General features: G+C 43.8%; 1 protein-coding gene across 1 annotated transcript in view; it reads left to right on the top strand.

The window, feature by feature from the left end:
* The first annotated feature begins 6,824 nt into the window (after positions 1-6,824).
* LOC134910449 (rho-associated protein kinase 2-like) overlaps positions 6,825-23,653 on the top strand; it is a 210,723-nt gene continuing 193,894 nt past the window's right edge. The window contains exon 1 of the mRNA XM_063918492.1: positions 6,825-6,963. The gene's annotated coding sequence lies outside the window, so the exon portion shown is untranslated. The remainder of the gene's footprint in view (positions 6,964-23,653) is intronic.

Below are 23,653 nucleotides of genomic sequence, written 5' to 3'. Positions count from 1 at the left end.
CAGCCCCATTGTTAAATCTGTTCTGGTTTTGCCAAAATCACCCTTTCGTGTTTTGGTTTTGGTTTTGGATCTGGATTATTTAAAAACAACAACATAAAAACAGCTAAAATCACAGAATTTGGGGGTAACTTTGCTCCTACGGTATTATTAACGTCAATAACATTAATTTCCACTCATTTCCAGTCTATTCTGAACACCTCACACCTCACAATACTGTTTTTAGGCCTAAAAGTTGCACCAAGGTGGCTGTATGACTAAGCTAAGCGACACAAGTGTGCGGCACAAACACCTGGCCCATCTAGGAGTGGCACTGCAGTTGCAGACAAGATGGCACTGTTCAAAAACTAGTCACCAAACAGCACATGATGCAAAGAAGAAAAAGAGGTGCAATAAGGTAGCTGTATGACTAAGCTAAGCAACTCAAGTGTGCGGCACAAACACCTGGCCCATCTAGGAGTGGCACTGCAGTGGCAGACAGGATGGCAGATTTAAAAAATAGGCCCCAAACAGCACATGATGCAAAGAAGAAAAAGAGGTGCAATGAGGTAGCTGGATGGCCAAGCTAAGCGACACAAGTGTGCGACACAAACCATCTAGGAGTGGCACTGCAGTTACAGACAGGATGGCACTTAATAAAACTAGTCCCCAAATAGCACATGATGTAAAGAAGAAAAAGAGGTGCAAGATGGAATTGTCCTTGGGCCCTCCCACCCACCCTTATGTTGTATAAACAGGACATGCACACTTTAACAAACCAAACATTTCAGCGACAGGGTCTGCCACACGGCTGTGGCTGAAATGACTGGTTTGTTTGGGCCCCCACCAAAAAAGAAGCAATCAATCTCTCCTTGCACAAACTGGCTCTACAGAGGCAAGATGTCGACCTCATCCTCATCCTCTGATTCCTCACCCCTTTCACTGTGTACATCCTCCTCCTCACAGAGTATTATTTCGTCCCCACTGGAATCCACCATCACGGGTTCCTGTGTACTTTCTGGAGGCAATTGCTGGTAAAGGTCTTCCCGGAGGAATTTATCATTCATTTTGATGAACATCATCTTCTCCACATTTAGTGGAAGTAACCTCCTACGCCGATCGCTGACAAGGTTACCGGCTGCACTAACCACTCTTTCGGAGTACACACTGGAGGGGGGGGGGGGGGGCAACTTAGGTAAAATAAAGCCAGTTTGTGCAAGGGCATCCAAATTGCCTCTTTTTACTGCCAGTATACATACGGACTGTCTGACATGCCTACTTGGATGCTGTCACTCATATAATTCTCCACCATTCTTTCAATGGTGACAGAATCATATGCAGTGACAGTAGACATGTCAGTAATCGTTGGCAGGTCCTTCAGTCCAGACCAGATGTCAGCTTTCGCTCCTGACTGCCCTGCATCACTGCCAGGCGGTGGGCTAGGAATCTTATCCTTTTCCTTGCAGCCCCAGTGGCGGGAGAAATTGAAGGACGAACTATTAACGGGTCACGTTCTGCTTGAGTTGACAATTTACTAACCAGCAGGTCTTTGCACCTCTGCACACTTGTGTCTGCTGGAAAGAGAGATACAGCGTAGGCTTTAAACCTAGGATCGAGCACGGTGGCCAAAATGTAGTGCTCTGATTTCAACAGCTTGACCACCCGTGAATCCTGGCAAAGCGATTGAAGGGCTCCATCCACAAGTCCCACATACTTTGCGGAATCGCTCCATCTTAGCTCCTCATTTAATTTCTCCAGCTGCTTCTGCAAAAGCCTAATGAGGGGAATGACCTGACTCAAGCTGGCAGTGTCTGAACTGACTTCACGTGTGGCAAGTTCGAAGGGTTGGAGAACCTTGCACAAGACGGAAATCATTCTCCACTACGCTTGAGTCAGGTGCATTCCCCCTCCTTTGCCTATATCGTAGGTGGATGTATAGGCTTGAATGGTCTTTTGCTGCATCTCCATCCTCTGAAGCATATAGAGTGTTGAATTCCACCTCATTACCACCTCTTGCTTCAGTTGATGGCGGTGCAGGTTCAAGAGTGTTTGCTGGCACTCCAGTCTTCGGCATGCAGTGGCAGAATGCCGAAAGTGGCCCGCAATTTTTTGGGCCACCGACAGCATCTCCTGCACACCCCTGTCATTTTTCAAAAAATTCTGCACCCCCAAATTAATTGTATGTACAAAACATGGGACATGCTGGAATTTGCCCAGATGTAATGCACGCACAATATTGGTGGCGTTGTCCGATATCACAAATCCCCAGGAGAGTCCAATTGGGGTAAGCCATTCTGCGATGATGTTCCTCAGTTTCCGTAAGAGGTTGTCAGCTGTGTGCCTCTTAAGGAAAGCGGTGATACATAGCGTAGCCTGCCTAGGAATGAGTTGGCATTTTCGAGATGCTGCTACTGGTGCTGCTGCTGTTGTTGCTGTGGGAGGCCATACATCTACCCAGTGGGCTGTTACAGTCATAAAGTCCTGAGTCTGCCCTGTTCCACTTGTCCACATGTCTGTGGTTAAGTGGATACTGGATACAACTGCATTTTGGAGGACACTGGTGACTCTTTTTCTGACGTCTGTGTACATCCTCGGTATCGCCTGCCTAGAGAAGTGGAACCTAGATGGGATTTGATACCGGGGACACAGTACCTCAAACAATTCTCTAAGTCCCACTAAACTAATGGTGGATACCGGACGCACGTCTAACACTAACATAGCTGTCAAGGCCTCAGTTATCCGCTTTGCAAAACGATGACTGCTGTCATCTTTAATCTTCCTCACAAAGGACTGTTGGACAGTCAACTGCTTACTGGAAGTAGTGCAAGTGGTCTTCCGACTTCCCCTCTGGGATGACGATTGACTCCCAGCAGTAACAACAGCAGCGGCAGCAACAGCAGGCATACCACTCAAGGATCCTATGGAGGAATCCCGGTTAGGAGAGGACTCCTCAGTCTTGACAGTGACATCGCCTGCAGGACTACTGACGTTCCTGACTGAGGAGGAAGTTGACGTTGAGGGAGTTGGTGGTGTGGCTTGCAGGAGCTTGGGTACAGGAGGAAGAAGGGATTTAGGTGTCAGTGGACTGCTTGCGCTCTTACCCAAAGTTTCACAACTTGACACTGACTTCTGATGAATACGCAGCAGGTGACGTATAAGGGAGTATGTTCCTAGGTGGTTAACATCCTTACCCCTACTTATTACAGATTGACAGAGACAACAGATGGCTTGACACCTGTTGTCCGGGTTTGTGGAGAAATAATTCCACACCGAAGAGGTGGATTTTTTGGTAGTTTGCCCAGGCATCACAATGGGCTTCTTCATCCCAAGGACAACAGGTGTCTCCCCCGGTGCCTGACTTAAACAAACCACATCACCAGCAGAATCCTCATCGTCAACTTCCTCCTCAGCGCCAGCAACACCCATATCCTCATCCTGGTGTACTTCAACAGTGACATCTTCAATTTCAATAACAGGAACTGCACTGTGGGTGCTCCTTCCAGCACTTGCAGGGGGCGTGCAAATGGTGGAAGGAGCCACCTCTTCCCGTCCAGTGTTGAGGTCAGGCATCGCAACCGCCGACACACTTGGACTCTCCTTTGTGACTCTCCTTTGTGATATCATCTCAGAACGCACAGTTCTTTTCTGTGCTCTTTCCAGCTTAACTCTTTTAGTTTTTCTAGCTGGAGGATGAGGGCTTCCATCGTCACGTTAAGCTGAACCACTAGCCATAAACATAGGCCAGGGCCTCAGCCGTTCCTTGCCACTCCGTGTCGTAAATGGCATATTGGCAAGTTTACATTTCTCCTGAGATGATTTAAATTTCTTTTTTTTGGTTCTTTTTACTGAACTTTGGCTTTTTGGATTTTACATGCCCTCTACTATCACATTGGGCATCGGCCTTGGCAGACGACGTTGCTGGCATTTGATCGTCTAAGTCAGAGGTTCTCAAACTCGGTCCTCGGGGGCACACACAGTGCATGTTTTGCAGGTAACCCAGCAGGTGCACAGGTGTATTAATTACTCACTGACACATTTTAAAAGGTCCACAGGTGGAGCTAATTATTTCACTTGCGATTCTGTGAGGAGACCTGCAAAACATGCACTGTGTGGGCCCCCGAGGACCGAGTTTGAGAACCTCTGGTCTAAGTCATGGCTACTGGCAGCAGCTTCAGCACTAGGGGGAAGTGGTTCTTCTTGATCTTTTTATCCTCCAAATTTTTGTTCTACATTATTTTTTGGGAGTTAAATAAGACAATATGCCGCACAGGAATGACTGATGGACAGGACACTACCACTGGTCTGATGCAGCACAACACTGTAAGGGATTTGTGGTTGTTGTTGTTATTATTATTATACGTCAGTAGTGGACATATAGCAGCAGCATATATCGTCACTTGAATGACTGATGGACAGGACACTACCACTGGTCGGATGCAGCACAACACAACAACACTGAAAGGGACTTGTGGTTGTTGTTGTTGTTATTATATGTCAACAGTGGACATATAGCAGCAGCGTATATCGTCACTTGAATGACTGATGGACAGGACACTACCACTGGTCTGATGCAGCACAACACAACAACACTGTAAGGGACTTATGGTTGTTGTTATTATTATTATACGGCAGCAGTGGACATATAGCAGCAGCGTATATCGTCACTGGAATGACAGATGAACAGGACACTACCACTGGTCTGATGCAACACAACACAACAACACTTTATACAGCTACACTGGGTATATAGCAGCAGAGAACACCAACACTGTGACTATCTGGACTGATGCAGCACAATACACTGACTACACTTGACTGGACAGCATAACACAGCACCACTTTATACAGCTACACTGGCAGGAGTGGACACCAACACTGTGACTGGCTGGACTGATACAGCATAATACACTAGACTACACTGGACTGGACCTAGCAGCACAACACAGCACAAGACTCTCCACCCCACTTTCCCACCCCCACACAGACACTGAACACTGAGGACACGTCCCCTCAATACACTCTCCGAGACTGGAGTGAAAATGGCCGCGATGCGCGGCTTCTTATATGGATTCCAAATCCTGCGAGAATCCGACAGCGGGATGATGATGTTTTGCCGCGTTCAGGTTTCCGAGTTAAGCAGGAAAACCCGAGCCTGGCTCGGAACCGAACTCGGAAGGCAAAGTCCGGTAGGGTTCGGTTCTCTGAGAACCGAACCCGCTCATCTCTAAACAAAATACAAAACAAACTAAAATTATACAGCTCAATACAACGAACTTGGTTGGCATACTTATCTGTTTTCCTACTTGGAGGACCCCGATTCATGCAAGTGGGGCAGATGTAACATGTGCAGAGAGAGTTAGATTTGGGTGGGGTGTGTTCAAACTGAAATCTAAATTGCAGTGTAAAAATAAAGCAGCCAGTATTTACCCTGCACAGAAACAAAATAACACACCCAAATCTGTCTCTGCAAATGTTATATCTGCCCCCCATGCAGTGCACATGGGCCCTCATTCCGAGTTGTTCGCTCGCTAGCTGCTTTTAGCAGCATTGCACACGCTAAGCCGCCGCCCTCTGGGAGTGTATCTTAGTTTAGCAGAATAGCGAACGAAAGATTAGCAGATTTGCTAATAAATAATTCTTTGCAGTTTCTGAGTAGCTCCAGACCTACTCACAGATTGCGATCAGCTCAGTCCGTTTAGTTCCTGGTTTGACGTCACAAACACGCCCTGCGTTCGGCCAGCCACTCCCCCGTTTCTCCAGACACTCCCGCATTTTTCCCTGACACGCCTACGTTTTTTAGCACACTCCCGGAAAACGCTCAGTTACCACCCAGAAACCCCCCTTTCCTGTCAATCATTCACCGATCAGCACTGCGACTGAAAAGCGCTGCAGGATCCACAGCAAAACTGCTAAGTTTTTAGTTAAATAACTAAGCGCATGCGCCCTACGTGCCTTGCGCATGTGCATTTTGCAACAAATCGCAGCATAGCGAAAATCGGCAACGAGCGAACAACTCGGAATGACCCCCATGGTTTTGCCCAACTGCTAACAAAGTTACTGCTGCGATCAACTCTGAATTACCCCCAAGGTTTTGCCCAATTGCTAACTTTTTTGGTTTGCTAACAACTCTGAATAACCCCCTAAGTTCTTAAGAGTAGTATATCACATTAAAATGCCTATTTAAAATTAAAAAAAAGTTGCATGATGACACTTCTAAATTGCAACTCTGCTGTGGAATGGTTTTGCCAGATGAGGAGGTTTCAGTATCTCCGAATTTACTTATCTCCTGGGATTGGTCAGACTAATTGAAGCTTTCATTAAATAATAAATATATTTTCCATCATGTGTCCTCTGCTATCATCAAGCTCTAGAGAGCTGGCTAAAGCTGTCCTTGGCGATATATAGCTATCACCTGCCTGGTGGCTTTAAAAGATAAGGAGAAATTGTTTTTCTCCCTAATGAATAGACCCTTAAGATTAGTAATAATGTGCAAGCTAATTACAATTACATGACAGTTTACTAAGATAATGTTTATGTCACTTGTATTATACCTAAGGCTTAAGCAGACAAACATTTTACTACGTACTGACAGAACTAAACAGGTTAATGCGCAGTAATACAGTCAGCTCCCAGGTTTGGCAGTTCCATGAACCTGCCAGTGGGTTGCCTGTGGTAAAAGTTCTGTGTTGCTGAAAGAAGATGCTGCCAGAAAGAAAAAAGAAACACTTTGCACTCCTGCTTCCCTAGCCCACCCCCCTTTCTCCTTCCTCTCCTGCCTTTCCCCAAACCTCCCCTTATTCACATGTGAAGAACTCCCAGGGAATGAGATAGACTGGGAACCAGTCACACAGAACAGCACACACTGCAGTCCCTCTTGTACTACAGTTCTTCTGCTGTTCTCACTCCAGATGCTGAGAGTAAGCTTGTGACAACCATGGATGCTACACTCACCTCAAGTCATGTGACTAGACACAACTCTGCCATCAGGTAAGTCATAGGTACTAAATTAATAAATAATGCTTTCAATTTTCCATATAGTGCTGAATTTTACATTCCGTATCGTTGTATTGCTTACTGACACAAAAAGTGGTCAAACCATGATCAGCTTAGAGAGGCAAGAATTTTAAGAATGTAATCAATTATAGACTGTGTGTTCACACTCTTCTGCTTTTTGTTAATTAATAATGCTATTCACTAACTCAGGGGTGGGGAGCTTCTGTCCCTCCAGCTGTTGTCGAATTATACATACCAGCATGCCCTGCTACGGTTTTGCTATCTGGCCATGCTAAAACTGTTGCAGGGCATGTTGGGATGTGTAGTTGAACAACAGCTGTATTGTTTGCAAACTGCAATTGTTTTATTAGGATCATCCAGAATACAAAAATGTCATTAAAAAACTTGTACTGCAGCTTTAGTTTATATTTTTCAAGTAGTTCCTCTAAATCTGTCAAACATTGTATCCAATCAGTGTTCGGTACATTTTCAGTTGTCTTTGAGTAAGTTTCGGTGCATTGTTTATCGCCATGGATTTGTGCAATTAAATCTATTAATCTTGCTCACTTCTAGAATTTAGTTCTGCTGTTACCGGACCTTAGAGCTAATGTTTGTGTTGTATCTGCGCATGGAGTAAGCAGACATAAAACCATGTTTATTAAACTGCTGGTGCTTAAAACGTGTTGACAGAAAAGGTGACAATTTCAGTTACTGTGGGTTTATTTCTTTTTTAAGAAAAACATTACGGTGTCTATTCATGAAACAGTGAAAAGAGTGAAGTGAGCATGTGTAGAAGTTGCCCATGGCAACCACCAATGGCTCCGTACAATTAAATAGGTTGCAAATGATAAATGTTACTCCAATGCTTATTGGTTGCCACGGTCAACTTCCACACTGGCTCATTTCTCCACACTTTTCACTGCTTCATGAATAGACTCCTTAGGGGTCTATTCATAAAGCAGTGAAACGTGTAGAGAAGTGAGCCAGTGGAGAAGTTGCCCATGACAGCTAATCAGCTGCTCTGTTTAATTTTATAGTATGCAAATGATAAATGTTACTTTAATGCTGATTGGTTGCCATGGGCAACTTCTCCACTGGCTCACTTCTCCACACTTTTCACTGCTTCATGAATAGACCTCTAAATATTTAATCCATAAGTACTTTCCTTATTTAGGGGCCAATAAATATGCCTTCTTTTAGCTTTGCTTCACTTAACTTCAGAAACGTTTACTTAAGATAACTGAAAGCCTGGCCTTCTTTATCCAGAGATTTTGCAAAATTCTTCATTAGGCCCAACTTAATGTGAAGCGGAGGTAAAATTATTTTATGCAGCTCATCCAATGGGGTGAACTTGACATTTTTCTCTCCAGAAACATAAGTTTTTCTCTGGCCACTTCTTTGTGATATGATTTTTAATGTCTTTACTCACTGTCCCATAAACACAGACAACAGCAGTACTTTGTGAGTCCATCTTGCAAATCTAACAGCAGTGCAACTACCTAAGGGGTCAATTTACTAATGCTTGGATGGAGATAAAGTAGACAGAGATAAAGTACCAGACATGTTTAATTTTATAGGCTTCAATTTATAAATGTTACCTCAACACTGATTGGTTGCTACAGGCAACTTCTCCACTGGCTCACTTCTCCACACTTTTCACTGCTTCATGAATAGACCTTCTTAAGACTCACGGCTTTGAAAACTGACAAAACAATCCATCCAGTTTAGTACATTGTTAAACAATGCTAATTTTGTTAAGCAACTTAAAAATAAAACAATTTAAAAATAAAACAATTTGCAGCAATGTGTACATCTTCCATGTTGTATCCATCATTCCTCATCCATTCTAAAATTGCTAGTTCATATGCAACGCGCATTCCTCCTGAGTAACAACTATCTCTATTTTTGTTTGTTCCTGTAATACACTTTCTCTATTGAAGTATAGACCTTTGTTACATAGCATACCTTGCTGTACCAATGTTTGCAGCATTTATACATGCAGGAAAAAAGTTTCAGGCTAACTTAAAAGATCTCTCCGCAGAAATAAAATGTATAAAAAATAATTCCTAAAAACCTCTTCCACCAGCTAGTAAACCCTGGCCCCTTTGGTTCATGAGATTCTCCTATATCTCACAGTGTCAGTGGCAGCTGTTCAGTCAGCTGTGCTTTACACACTGGGTGAATGGCCGTCGCATTAAAAATTCACTGACAGCTATGCTTGGAAAACACAGTGAGTGCAGGCGCCAAAGGATACTTCTCTCATGAACCAAGGGGGTCACCCGCTTAGGAAGAAGCAAATAAATCCATCATTTATGTGGCGATAATAGATCAATTATTATTTTGTGATACAAATGTAAATCAGCATTACACAAAATGTAGCTCTGTGTAGTGGGCAGGATGTATGAAGGCAAAAGGGTTTAATTAAAGAGCACTGTTCATTTCATAGCTAAATGGTAATTGCGTTTCAAATTAATGGGAGTGATTTGTTTTTTTTTTCTATGTATTTCTGTTAAGAGATTTAGGGGGACATTTATTAAGCAGTGATAAGAGCAGAGAAGTGAGCCAGTAGAGAAGTTGCCCTATCATCCAATCAGCACTGAAGTAACATCTATAATTTGCATACTATAAAATGATACAGAGCTGCTGATTGGTTGATGGGGCAATTTCTCCCCTGGCTCACTTCTCCGCTCTTATCACTACTTAGTAAATGTCCCCCTGAAAGTGCGTTACAAAAACAAATTCTATGGGATAAATTTACTAAGATGAGGGTTCTATTTAAGATGAGATGGTGTCCATAGCAACCAATCAGATTCCAGATATTATCTTCTAGAAGGTGCTAGATAAATGAAAAGTAGAATCTGATTGGTTGCTATGGCCAACATCCCATCTTAGTGAATTTACCGCTATGTTTATTGCAGAAATTACTGATTCCATACCTTCCAACGGTGGCATAGCAATCATGGCACAAAATTTCCAAGAGCAAATCAGTCAGGTCATAATAGCACTGTTAAAAAATATTATATTAACCAAGGAAGACGCCGGGGTAGGGGTGGGTTAGGGGGTTGGGAGGGCTTGTCTTTTTTTAATGATAAAGGGTGAAATGTAATATCTGGCGGCATGCAAACCTCATGTCTTTTGGGAGATTTTTCCACTGGGTTAAAAACCGCTGTATGTAATAAAGTCTAAATTGCCAAAACATCACCAGAAAACCACAATAGTAAAACATGTTCTGAAAACAAACTCACCCAGAAATATTGCCAAAAATGAGAGGTTGTGACCGCTGAGCTAGCTGCAGTTGCAGCTCTCCGGCCTGTAATTCCGCATATAATAAAACAAAAGCCCCTTCTAGTCTCCGTCTAATCATCCTCCTTCTAATAAAAAAACAATGGTAACTCCTTCTAATAAAAGTGATGAGCTGATGCGTCTTTCTAATAAAAATAATGAGCTTGTGCCCACTTCTAATAAAAATAACTATCACTAGACCCCTTTCTGGGCCCACAGTGAGGGTCAGTCCCACCACAATACATATTATGTGATCCATCATGTTGTCAATTTTCTTACTGGTAATTTGCATTTTTTTTGGAAATTAGATTAGAATTTGATGGCAGATATGAACCACTTGGCCCATCTAGTCTGCACATGTACATGTAAAAGCTTACACACTAGGGTTGTCAGGAGCCAATTAACCTACCAGTATATTTTTGGAGTGTGGGAGAAAATCGGAATACCCGGAGGAAACAAATGCAAGCACAGGGAGAATATACAAACTCCACACTGTTGTGGATCAAACCGTGGTGGAAATCAAACCCATGACCTCAGTGCTGCGGGGTAGTAATGCTAACTATTACACCGTCCGTACTGTCTCTGGGGCTAATTCAGACTTGATCGCTGCTGTGCGTGTTTGCAGAGGCTGTCGCTGGGCGGGCCGGTGGCGTTTGGCCACCATTTAGGGGGAGTGGTCCGGGCTACGCAGGCGTGCCTGGGTCATTGGGGGGCAGGCCACCGTGGCTGCGTGACGTCACACGCAGCCGCTGCAAACTGGGCAGCAACGAGTAGCTCACCCCCTCTAATTTAACCATGTACAATGTGTAGGTGTCAGTAGCGGATCTTGCCACGGGCAAGCAGGACTTTTGCCCGGAGCGCCGCCTTCCGGAGGGCGCAGGGCGCAATCCGGAGGGCGCCGCACCAGGGCAAGATCCGCTGCTGCTGTGCCCCCCGCTGCCCGCTGCCGCTGTGAAGGGAAACTAGACACGTACGCGTCTAGTTTCCCTTCATGGAGAGGTCCTTTACTGTGCGGTGCGCGATGACGTCATCGCGCACCGCACAGCAAAGGTCCTCTCCACGAAGGTAACTAGACGCTAGTTTTCTTTGGTGGAGAGGACCTTTGCTGTGCGGTGCGCGAAGATGTCATCGCGCACCGCACATAATTTCTGTCTGTACAGAGGGCGTAAATGACCACGCCCCCTCTACGAAGCCACGCCCCCTAATGCCGCCCGGGGCGCACAGAGACCCAGAACCGGCCCTGGTAGGCGTCATCTGTAGTTAAGAGATGCCCACTGCAGCAGTGGATCATAGGACCCTGCAGTGAGTGTCTTTTAACTACAGGTGTCTCCTTTGGCTGTTGCATATTTGCATATTGCTGCAATTAGGTTCCTACTCTGCATCAGCCTGATGGTACACAGTCCATGGCACCTCTCTTACACGTATTATCCTAAACCTCACCGCCATACCTCCCAATTGTCCCGATTTTCACGGGACAGTCCCGTTTTTGGGGGACTGTCCCACCCGCGGGCCGCAGTGGTGGTGGGCAGTTGGGAGGCTCCTGTCACTCGCTGCTCTGCTTTAGAGCAACAGTGAATAGATGCTGTGCGCATGGAGACAGAGGGACAGGAGGCATGGCCAGCAGCTCACAGAGCGCTGGCCATACCCCCACTGTGATGAAAACGGGAGGTGTGACAGGCGGTCATGACATTGGCACAGAGTCACGCCCCTTTTTGCCAAGGCTACATCCCTTTTACAGAGGCCACCCCCCCTTTTTGAGTGCACACGGCTACGCAGCGCAGAAGAGTCCTGCCTCCGGACTAATAAACGTTGGGAGGTATGTCACCCACAGATGGGAGTCAGTTCTATCACCACAGGAAGATAATTTATATAAATGATATATAAGAATGCTCAGTTGTCGAATAGATAAATTCTATGAAGGAATAAAACACTGTAGTATTACAGAACTGTAAATAACAAATAAATAAATGTATGTTTCATCATGCATAAGGCGAGGAACCTATCAGTTGAGCCCTCACCACACTCTCCCTAGTGGCAGATGAGCCTTCTGGAAGAGTGTATCACCATTGCGAATAAACTGTTTGTTAAAATGGACTTCATTAACCACCATTTGGTAATGGAGTGTTACCATTTTCAACACATACTATTAAGTGGACAATCGGTGAGAGTGAGCTTCCTAGCCAGAGTACAATAATCATCTCTGTGATTTTAAAATCCTTCCATAAGAACAAGGTGCAATTCCCAACATTAGGAACATCGCCTGCACTGTTGGACATCCGAGCGACCCTATGGTTGCCCAGAATGTCCAGTATAGCTGAGATGCCGAGGACAATGAATCTGCATCCGAAGAAGCAATGGCTGGCTTCGTCACACCCCAAAACAGCACCAACACACCTGAGTTTTCTACAACACTCTCCATCGCCACGCCCAAACGATTGCATGATGTCAGAAAACATCATTATTTGCAGCAGAACTGGAACAGCGCCCACCTCTGATTCCCCCCAAAGATCAGTAAAAATTAGATATGGTCTTAAAACTGCTGCAGATTGCCAGGAAGTCTCACACAAACTAAATATTGTCAAGGGTTGTATATCAAAGTGCCTACTGCATTTTACATTAAATCCGTGTTGCCTCCCTTCTTGTAGATTCTGTTAGTAATGCCATTTGCGGACACACTTCAAAATAGCATTAGGTGTTACTAAAAATGAAAAATATTAGTCATTAAGGGCATGATTCCATTTGTGACTTTATGTAAATATACCACTAGAAAGTCCTTCCCTGGTGTAAGTCCATGCACCCACTTTCAGCATTTGTACATTGCTTTAATACCAATTGGTGCTTCTTTAGACATTTCATCAGTCGCTCCATCAATATGGCAGGTGGGTTCCAATATATAGGTCGACAGTCAATAGGCTGACCCCATATGGTCAACATACAGGAGGAAGGTACACAAGATCAACATTGACAAAGGTTGACAGGTAAAAGGTTGACAGTTTTTAAGGTCAACAGATATAAAAGGTCAACATGATAATGGTCAACACACAGATGGTCAACACAAGTTTTTTGGGGGGTTTTCATTTTTTTTTTCAACTTTTGCTTGATTTACTATCCACGTGAACTACGACTGGCAATAGTAACCTGTGGCAAGCACAGAGGTAGTAGAGCGAGCCCCCTTGCCCGATATGTGGTGAGTGAAGGGAGCTCATGAGGGTACATGTTTCCAGTGATTGTGCTTAGATATGGTTAAACATACAAAATGACAACAACAAAAAAACTTTAAAAAAAAAATGTCGACCTTTTCTTGTGTCGACCATTGCCAAATCCTTTTGGCCATGTCAACCTTTTGTACCTGTCAACCTTAACAACTGTCAACCTTTTACCTGTCATCATTTTGACCCTTTCACCCTAATGCATATTAACCATATAGGGTCGACCTAATAACTATATAGACCAGTGGTTTCCAAACTCGTTCCTCTGCAAGCCCCAACAGTTCACATTTTCCAGGTCTCATCACAGAAACACAAGTAGAATAATTAGCTCCACCTGTTAATCTTTTAAAATGTGTCAGTTTGTAATGTATACACCAGCGCACCTGCTATGTAACCTGGAAAACATGAACTATTATGGGTCATTGAGGACCTAGTTTGGGAACTGATCTAGACAGTGTAGATCGACTATACCACTTCCATGGCAGGTGTAGTTTCTCTGTCTGAGTATGGTCTCCAATGTGTGTAGTTGAGTATCACCAACACGCCTAGAAGATTGACCATCTCCGTGCTTGCGCTTGGACACCTCCCTGTCACCGCCAAGGAGCACTACTACATTTTTAATATACTTTGTGGGTGCGTCTGAAATCACAACTGTGACTCTGTACAGGCACAATTGGGAAACATGCATATTGCGGCTTAGATACATGCACAGTGACATGAAAAACGATCCACTATACCCAACATCGACAATTCATCCACTGCCAACAATTCAACATCGACAATTCATCCACTGCCAACAATTCAACATCGACAATTCATCCACCTCTGAATCAGCCCTAAAGTGTTTTACATTTGTTAGTATTTAAAAAAGAAACAAAGAAATTGATTTACTCTACATTTATTAAACTGTTTTTTCTTTATATGATTTGGGCCACAAGCATATACTGTAGATGCAAAATACATCCAACTGTATCCATTAAAAATTGGACAGCACTTGAAAATGTATTGCTGGAGGTCTGTGGCCAAGACAATGCGTGTATTGAGTTTATTATACCATTTTCCCCTGCCTTCCCCACCCTCAATCCCTACAAAAACACAAATTCACTCTAAATTGTTCCAGATGTTATAAATGTAGAAAAGTGTGTGTTTTTATACCAATCTCATTCTTTGGATTATTTTACTTATACTTAGTAGCTGTATGGAAAATTTTGTTATGAAAATAGAATTCTAACCTGTCACTGATTGAAATTCTGTCCTGATATCCTGGAAGTGATATATACTGACTTGATGTTCCATTTGAAGGGGCTTTAGACTTTATAGGGGGGTTGTTTGGAGACCTCCCTTGATACTTCTTTGAGAGTTACAAAAGCCAGAGTGGGAGATGTTGGTTTACACATCCTCCCTTTCTTTTATATTTCATGCTTTGTGTGTGAAGGATAATATTGCTCTCACCACACAGGACAAATTCTTGCATTCCTGGGAATTTACACTGGTGTAAACCAGTAGAAAAGCAAGTGATTTTGTTCCATAGTGCAGAGGTTCCCAAAGTGTTTTGAATCACAGCACCCTAGAGTATCAGCATTTTTTCCAGGGCAAGCCTAGGTCAATAGTTTCTTCTTGAGAAACTCAACCAAAAAAAATTTTCAAGTAAATTGTGCTTACTTGTAACCCTAAAGGCCCATACACACTGGGCGACTTTGGCTTCAAAATCGTTCATTTTTGCCGTTTTCATTGATTTTGAGGTATAAGTCGCCCAGTGTGTATGGCCCAGCGATGGAAGACTGGCGATGATGCGCGCTCCCGCATCATCGCCAGCGAGGTGCTCCGTCGGCTGGTTTGACCAGCATGCTTGTAGATGATGGTTCATTTTCCAGCCATAATCGCTCAGTGTGTACGGCCGTGAGCGATGATGGCTGGAGGATGAATTATTTTATTTTCTGCCCACCGGACCCGCCCTGTATTCTCCCCAAGCCCTACCTTCTTCAGCGCCGCAGTCCCGCCTGCTCCCTCCAGCGCCTGCTCAGCTCCTGCTCCCTCCGGCTACATGAAGCGCAGCAGCAGTGGCAGCACGGTCACAGATCAATGGAACTACATCAAGCAGCCAGCGATATCACTGAAGTGAGTCGCTGCATCCATCAGCTGTGTCCCTGGGTTATATACATTGCTGGCATAGGCCAGCAATGTATATACCACTGGTCACCAATGTTTGTTTATTGCTTTCTTATTTTAGCCAGTAATATATTAATTGCTGGCACAGGCAAGCAATGTATATATTACTGGCACCACTGGCCACCAATGATCAATATAAGCCAGAAATATATAAATTTCTGGCAGAGTCCGTCAATATATATAATTGCACCACTGGCCACCAATGATTATTTACATCAGTAATATATACATTGCAGGCAGAGGCCGGCAATGTATATATTGCACCACTGGCCACCAATGATTATTTACGCCAGTAATATATACATTGCTGTCAGAGGCCAGCAATGTATATATTACTGGCACCACTGCCCACCAATGAATATGTATAATATATACACAGGGGCGTATCTCCCAGAGGCAATGGAGATGCCTGCCTCCAGGCTCCAAGCTCTGAAGGGGCACCTGCATGTACAGCAGCACCTGTGTGGTTCAAGTGGGATCCAAGTGACCGCTGCTCTTCCAATGGAGCTCTGTGGCGCACTTGCTGCTGTAGATTTAACTGGCTCTGTTCCTGGAGCCCTGCTAACAACTGCAAAAAGGAACAGGATGGCTCCAGCCTGATACAGCTCAGCCTGCGCTGCAGCATACGATGGTGCACCTGCTGCAGCTGCTGGACTGTGAAATGGGACCAGCTGGTAGGCACTGATTCTGCAGGCTGAAGACAGCTGAATCTTGTAAGTCTGACCCTGAGGCCTGAATCACCGGCCGTTGTCCCACAGCGTAGCTGGAGCCCTGCCAATTTACCCTGTGCTCTGGTCCCTGTAGACCGCTTGAGAGAGCGCTATCTGTATAATTCTGTAAGTCGTGTATATGTATATATATATATATATATATATATAGCATTGGAAGCAGCGGCACTCAACAGACTAATGAATGAACATACAGCCTTTATTCCGGTCCTACGCCGTTTCGGGGCGATACCCCGTCTTCAGGGACAAGCAATACATACAGTCCGGCGCGGGCTGTTGACGTCAACGCTCTGTGACCCGCAATCTCAGCGGCTGGACGCGGCGGGAATGGCAGCGCCGGACAGGGAGAGCCAATAAGGGGATGTTTGAGGATGTTGCTAAGTGACGCCTATACATAAAAACAAAAACAAAACAGTGCATGTTAAAAGCTCATAATGAGTACATCCTTAACTCCCTCAGTGAACCTAATAAACCCTATGTTAAAAACATCGAGTAACATGGATCCATGTACTTAACACTGTATCCCCGGGGGGTTTGAATGAAACTCTGGGGCTACAGTGTTTTGTTTAATTAGTTATAATCAGTATATAGGGATTACAATTATTGCATTATTAATTTATATTAATTTATATTGTTATGTTCATTGTTCATGCTCATTGCTTTGCACTCTGTATTGACAGGCATCTCTCCATTCTTACTTATTGTTACATTAAGGCATGTCTGGTTTAATAGAGGGCTTAATATATAGCCCTAGTTTATTTTCCATAGTATGTTACACGGAGCAGTTCTGATTAAGCCCCGCAGCCAGCAATTGTTACTCAATGTTTTTAACATAGGGTTTATTAGGTTCACTGAGGGAGTTAATGATGTACTCATTATGAGCTTTTAACATGCACTGTTTTTTTTTTGTTTTTATGTATAGGCGTCACTTAGCAACATCCTCAAACATCCCCTTATTTGCTCTCCCTGTCCGGCGCGGGCTGTTGACGTCAACGCTCTGTGACCCGCGATCTCAGCGGCTGGACGCGGCGGGAATGGCAGCGCCGGACAGGTGAGTGATGTTAGACATTATGAGCACTTGTTAGAGTAGGTATAAAAGTTGTGGTATTTTGCACTTGTGTATGTATTGCTTGTCCCTGAAGGCGGGGTATCGCCCCGAAACGGCGTAGGACCGGAATAAAGGCTGTATGTTCATTCATTAGTCTGTTGAGTGCCGCTGTTTCCAATGCTATATACAGGATCTAGACTACATCCTCAGATGGCACCGCAGCAAGTATTCTCTCCCTTTTTAGGAGTGCCGAGCCTGACCGCTGCTTATATATATATATATATATATATATATGCACCAAGAAGATGAGCCGCACTCACAGACTAATAAATGGCATAAACACTCCGGCGTCAGACCAAAATAAGTCACATAGCCTGGATATATTTCCAACGTTTCATGTCTTTATGACATTTTTTCAAGGATAAAAACAAACAATGAAAAGTATCACACTTTTAAACACTCACCCAAGTTCGTGCGCTGGCTGCCGTCCCGCTCCGTGAAGAGACGTAATGACGTCACTGACATGCGACTAGCGCTGACGTACCGTCTCTAGGCAACGCAGACGTATTGCTGATAGTGCTACCGTCACCATAGCTACATACAATACACAAAAACACACGTAGAAGCTGTCAACACACTGCAATCTGACCATGCAGCTAAAGTCATCTACTGGATACAATGTATCTGCAATACTATTAGACTGACTGTATAAGAAATATGCTATTGATACCGACTGGGAAAACAAATACTATTAGTATAGGCTGGAAGACAAAGTGGGTCAAACTCAAATAAAGCAATTAAAGGAACATTGCTCATTTAATCCTGACGGGTGCAAAGTCTGTAATTTATATATCCACATTGATTCCTTCTGTAATAATAGACGTCCCCTGTCTCCCCCTCTATTGTTGAGGGGTACATGGTCTACAAGACTCTCTCACTGTTGATTATCCCAAGATCCCGTTGATCTATACTATACCCAAATTACACAAAGATGCAAGCAACCCCCCGGGCAGGCCAATCATCTCCGCCCGAGATTCTTTGTTTTATGGAATTTCAAAATTCCTTGATTTTCATTTGCAGCCCGTAATTCAGAACGAAAGAACATATCTGAAAGACACCACATCCTTTTTATTAAAATTATTAAACATCCCTCAGGTGGAGCCTCACTGGTGGATGGCCACCATAGATGTGATAAGCCTCTATACCAGCATTCCGCATGACAGAGGGTTGGCTGCTACCAGGAGGCTTCTTACCAATAATTCATCATACAATGGTCCTGATTTAGATTTCTTCATGTCCCTTCTCGAACTGACCTTGACTAGGAATTATTTCCAATATGATGGGAAATTCTATATCCAAAGACTTGGCTGTGCGATGGGTTCCTGCGTAGCACCCAGCTACGCTAATGCGTTCATGTTTGCCTTAGAGCAAGATTTGTTTTTTTCAGACACCAGATTTGGATTACCCATCCACAGTTTCCACAGATACATAGATGACATCTTTGTCATATGGACTGGAAGTAAAGAACAGTTTTCTTCGATGATGCTATCTATTAATCAAGCGGATGACAGTATCAAGTTTACATATACGATCAGCAACTGTACTATCCACTTTCTAGACGTCTCCATTACAATGCAGGATGGACGGTTCAACACAACAGTGTTTCACAAACCAACCGACCGCAATACACTTTTGAGAGCTGAAAGTCATCATCCATGGTCTCTAAAACAAGGATTGCCATTTTCACAGTTCATGCGTGCCCTTAGAATTTGCAGTGATCCCCAAGATCTTAAAATACAACTTAACCTGATGATGAACAAATTCATTGCTAGGGGATACAATCCTATATCCCTAAAGAAAATCATGCTTCAAGTGTTATCCATGTCCAGGAACAAATCTTTGGAACAAAAACCTGTTTCGGATCATCAGGACTCAATGATTTGGGTCACGGATTTTTCCACGGCTAGTGGAGAGATCAATTCAGCTGCCAAAAGATTAAGGCCCTTGGTGAATTCAGAACAAGAATTACCAGCTCTCCACAATAAACAGTTGATGATTGGCCAGCGACGGGGTAAGAACATAAAGAACTATGTAGTACACAATGATGTTTCCAAATTAAAGGGCACACCTTCGGAACATTTTCTATCCAGAAAACCGGGTAACTATCGCTGTCTCGGGTGCACTACATGCAGTTATCTCGACACGGGAGATACGTTCTCACACCCTAGGTCAGGCAAAGTGTACAAGATCAGATATCCTTTAACCTGTTCATCCAAGTATGTCATATACTATATTAAATGTCCATGTGGACTATTATACATCGGCAAAACGATCAGACAATTCAAGGAGCGCATGGCCATGCATAGAACGGCCATTAGACAAGCCCTTGAAGGAACGGATCAAGATCAACCGGTGGCCAGACATTTTAAGAATTTCAGACACAATCTGGCAAGTCTCAAATACAAAATGATAGACCATGTACCCCTCAACAATAGAGGGGGAGACAGGGGACGTCTATTATTACAGAAGGAACCAATGTGGATATATAAATTACAGACTTTGCACCCGTCAGGATTAAATGAGCAATGTTCCTTTAATTGCTTTATTTGAGTTTGACCCACTTTGTCTTCCAGCCTATACTAATAGTATTTGTTTTCCCAGTCGGTATCAATAGCATATTTCTTATACAGTCAGTCTAATAGTATTGCAGATACATTGTATCCAGTAGATGACTTTAGCTGCATGGTCAGATTGCAGTGTGTTGACAGCTTCTACGTGTGTTTTTGTGTATTGTATGTAGCTATGGTGACGGTAGCACTATCAGCAATACGTCTGCGTTGCCTAGAGACGGTACGTCAGCGCTAGTCGCATGTCAGTGACGTCATTACGTCTCTTCACGGAGCGGGACGGCAGCCAGCGCACGAACTTGGGTGAGTGTTTAAAAGTGTGATACTTTTCATTGTTTGTTTTTATCCTTGAAAAAATGTCATAAAGACATGAAACGTTGGAAATATATCCAGGCTATGTGACTTATTTTGGTCTGACGCCGGAGTGTTTATGCCATTTATTAGTCTGTGAGTGCGGCTCATCTTCTTGGTGCATGTCTATTACACTGAGCGGGCACCACAGCAGCTGTTGGAGGTGTTGGAGTGCCGGACAATCATCTGGGCTATATATATATATATATATATTTACAGACAGACACATTCATACACACCATATTTGTTTTCCCATTTTATTAAGGTGGGAAGGGGGCACCAAACTACAACTTGCCTCCGGGCAACTGGGAGGAACTTACGCCCCTGTATATACATAATAAATAAATTGCAGGCAGAGTCCCCATTTATACACATTATGGCAGCTGTGTCCCCCTTTTTACACATTATGGCAGCAGACTCCCCTTTTTACACATTACGACAGCAGAGTCCCCCTTTTTACACATTACGGCAGCAGAGTCCCCCTTTTTACACATTACAGCAGCAGAGTCCCCCTTTTTACAACCGCCCATGTTCCCACCCTTGGAATTCAAACCTAGCCCATTATATAAATAGCCTATCTAATGAAAGATTTTAAGCAAAGTCTTTCTCCTCCTGAAAATCTCTTGCTCTTTGGGAAAATAGCTCAGTGTGTATGCACTACTTTGGTTGAAAGATATATCATATACATTATGGCAGCTGTGTCCCCTTTTTTACACATTATGGCAGCAGACTCTCCTTTTTACACATTATGGCAGCAGAGTCCCCCTTTTTACACATTACGGCAGCAGAGTCCCCTTTTTACACATTATGGCACCATACTCCCCTTTTTACACTTTATGGCAGCAGAGTCCCCCTTTTTACACATAACGGCAGCAGAGTCCCCCTTTTTACAATGGCCCCCTTTTTACAATGGCCCCTTGGAATTCAAACCCAGACCATTATATAAATAGCCTATCTAATGAAAGATTTTCAGCAAAGTCTTTCGCCTCCTGAAAGTCTCTTGCTCTTTGGGATAATAGCTCAGTGTGTATGCACTACTTTGGGTGAAAGATATATCTTTCAGAGATGTTGTCAAAGTCGCTTGAAATGTGGGCCTTTAGATTCAGCTATGTGGTTGTGCACAGGGTTCCTCTTCCATTTGTCCACATATTTTATGATTTGCAGCCACCAGCACTGGTTTCGACCAAAAATATTTTTATTTGGTTGGGGACCACCAGCCCCTTGCACCCTGCAAGTGCACTGTGGCCCAGCACACAGTTTGTGAACCACTGCCATAGTGGAAAAGCTATTTAATCATGAAAGAGTATAGTCAAGTCAAGAATAGTACTGTATAGTATCATGAGCCTTGGTTCATCTAAAAATCAATAGTACTTGTCAAATTTGGGACTATTGGGGGTCATTCCAAGTTGATCGCTCGCTAGCTAGTTTTAGCAGCCATGCAAACGCTATGCCGCCGCCCACTGGGGAGTGTATTTTAGCTTAGCAGAAGTGCGAATGCTTGTACAGCCAAGCTCTGCAAAAAAAAGTTTGTGCAGTTTCAGAGTAGCTCTGAACCTACTCAGCGCTTGCGATCACTTCAGCCTATTCGTGTCCGGATTTGACGTCATACACCCGCCCAGCGAACGCCCAGCCACGTCTGCATTTTTCCAGACACGCCTGCATTTTTGCAAACACTCCCTGCAAACGGTCAGTTGACACCCAGAAACGCCCCCTTCCTGTCAATCTCCTTGTGGCCGTCAGCGCGACTGAAAACTTCGCTAGAACCTGTGCAAAACAACAATGGCCTTTGTACCCATATAACGCGCGTGCACATTGCGGCCCATACGCATGCGCAGAAATGCCCATTTTTAGCCTGATCGCTGCGCTGCGAACAACGGCAGACAGCGATCAACTCGGAATGATCCCCATTGTACGCAACACTTTTTAAATAGGGTCTGAATTTCCTCTCAGGCAATCTTTATGCTGTTCCATACCCTGGCTCAATAAGCATCAAGTCAATGGTAGATAAATTGATGGGTGGAGGAGCAGATGTGTCAGACCTTCTAAAGAGGACAAGTTTTGGTATTGCCCATATAAACCAATCAGTTTCTAGCTTTAATTTGTCTAGTACTACACTCTATCAAATTATAATTTGAATCTCATTAGTTGATGTGGACAACCTATTTAGAAGGTTTGCTAAATCTCATCCTTTCTCTCTAATAACTTTTACCCTCCTCCCACTCCAGAAATTTGAGCTACAGTAGGAATCTGTTCTGTGTAGTTTCACGGAGGAAGATTCTAGTTCCTCAATCTTCATACAAATTAAAGATAACTCCTTTAAGCTATACTATACGTGGCACCTTGTATCTTGCAGCTTACACAAAGAATTTGGGCTATCCTCACCTCAGTGTTGGAGAAGCTGCAGTGAAATGGGCTCCTTCCTCCACATTTGGTGGACGTGCTAAGAGTATGTGGGATGCAATCTCACAAATTCTCCCAGACATGGTACATTTAATATGCTATTAATAATCTCTCTTTTTAATGTGAGACCTAATTCTAAACCTCATTATAGTAAACATCTTATGTGTTTTCATAACACATGCATTTTCTCCTAAGTCAGATTCTACCTATTTGACCGTATTAGTCCCACATTGCCCTTCCTCCAGTGGCGAATTTCCATTAGGCACGTGAGACACGTGCCTAGGGGCTGCACTGGGATGCTTGTGTTGATACTGTCAGCACAAAAAATACCAGTAGCTGCAAAGTATTTCCACTGTACTGTATCATAAGCTATCTTAAATGAGTATAAATGGGTAGGACACGCACATACTGCCCCTGTAAGCTGTCCTACTTAGAAAATATGTGTATATATTTAGAAATAAAATGTCATAGTTAGTGGCCTTTTTTGATTATTCTATTAAATTTACTATCAATAAATGAGGGTTTATAACCAATCAATAAAAATAATAAAATTCGGGAGGAGGGGGCATCACTGTTGTGCCTAGGGGCGCCCTCACCCCTAAATTCGCCATCTCTCATCTTCTGTCCCACTCCTGGGGGAATCTGCTGTCCTGCACTCCTAGTACCCATCCCTTACTCAAATGTACTTGGTAGACTATATATACAGTACGGTTTAGCTTCTATGAACTAAAGGAAATGTCCACCCATAGTAAATATTTCATAGTGAAACCCAGGGGGGGATTGGGATGGAAAACCAGCCCGGGAAATTGATGGAGAGAGCGCGAATGGGGGCGGGGTCTGTGGGGGGGTGGAGTCTGTAATAGGGGGCGG

Source organism: Pseudophryne corroboree, chromosome 4 (assembly GCF_028390025.1).
Source record: "Pseudophryne corroboree isolate aPseCor3 chromosome 4, aPseCor3.hap2, whole genome shotgun sequence".
Lineage (NCBI taxonomy): Eukaryota > Metazoa > Chordata > Amphibia > Anura > Myobatrachidae > Pseudophryne > Pseudophryne corroboree.
The sequence above is the reverse complement of the archived record's forward strand: the minus strand, read 5'-3'. Positions and strand labels throughout refer to the sequence as shown.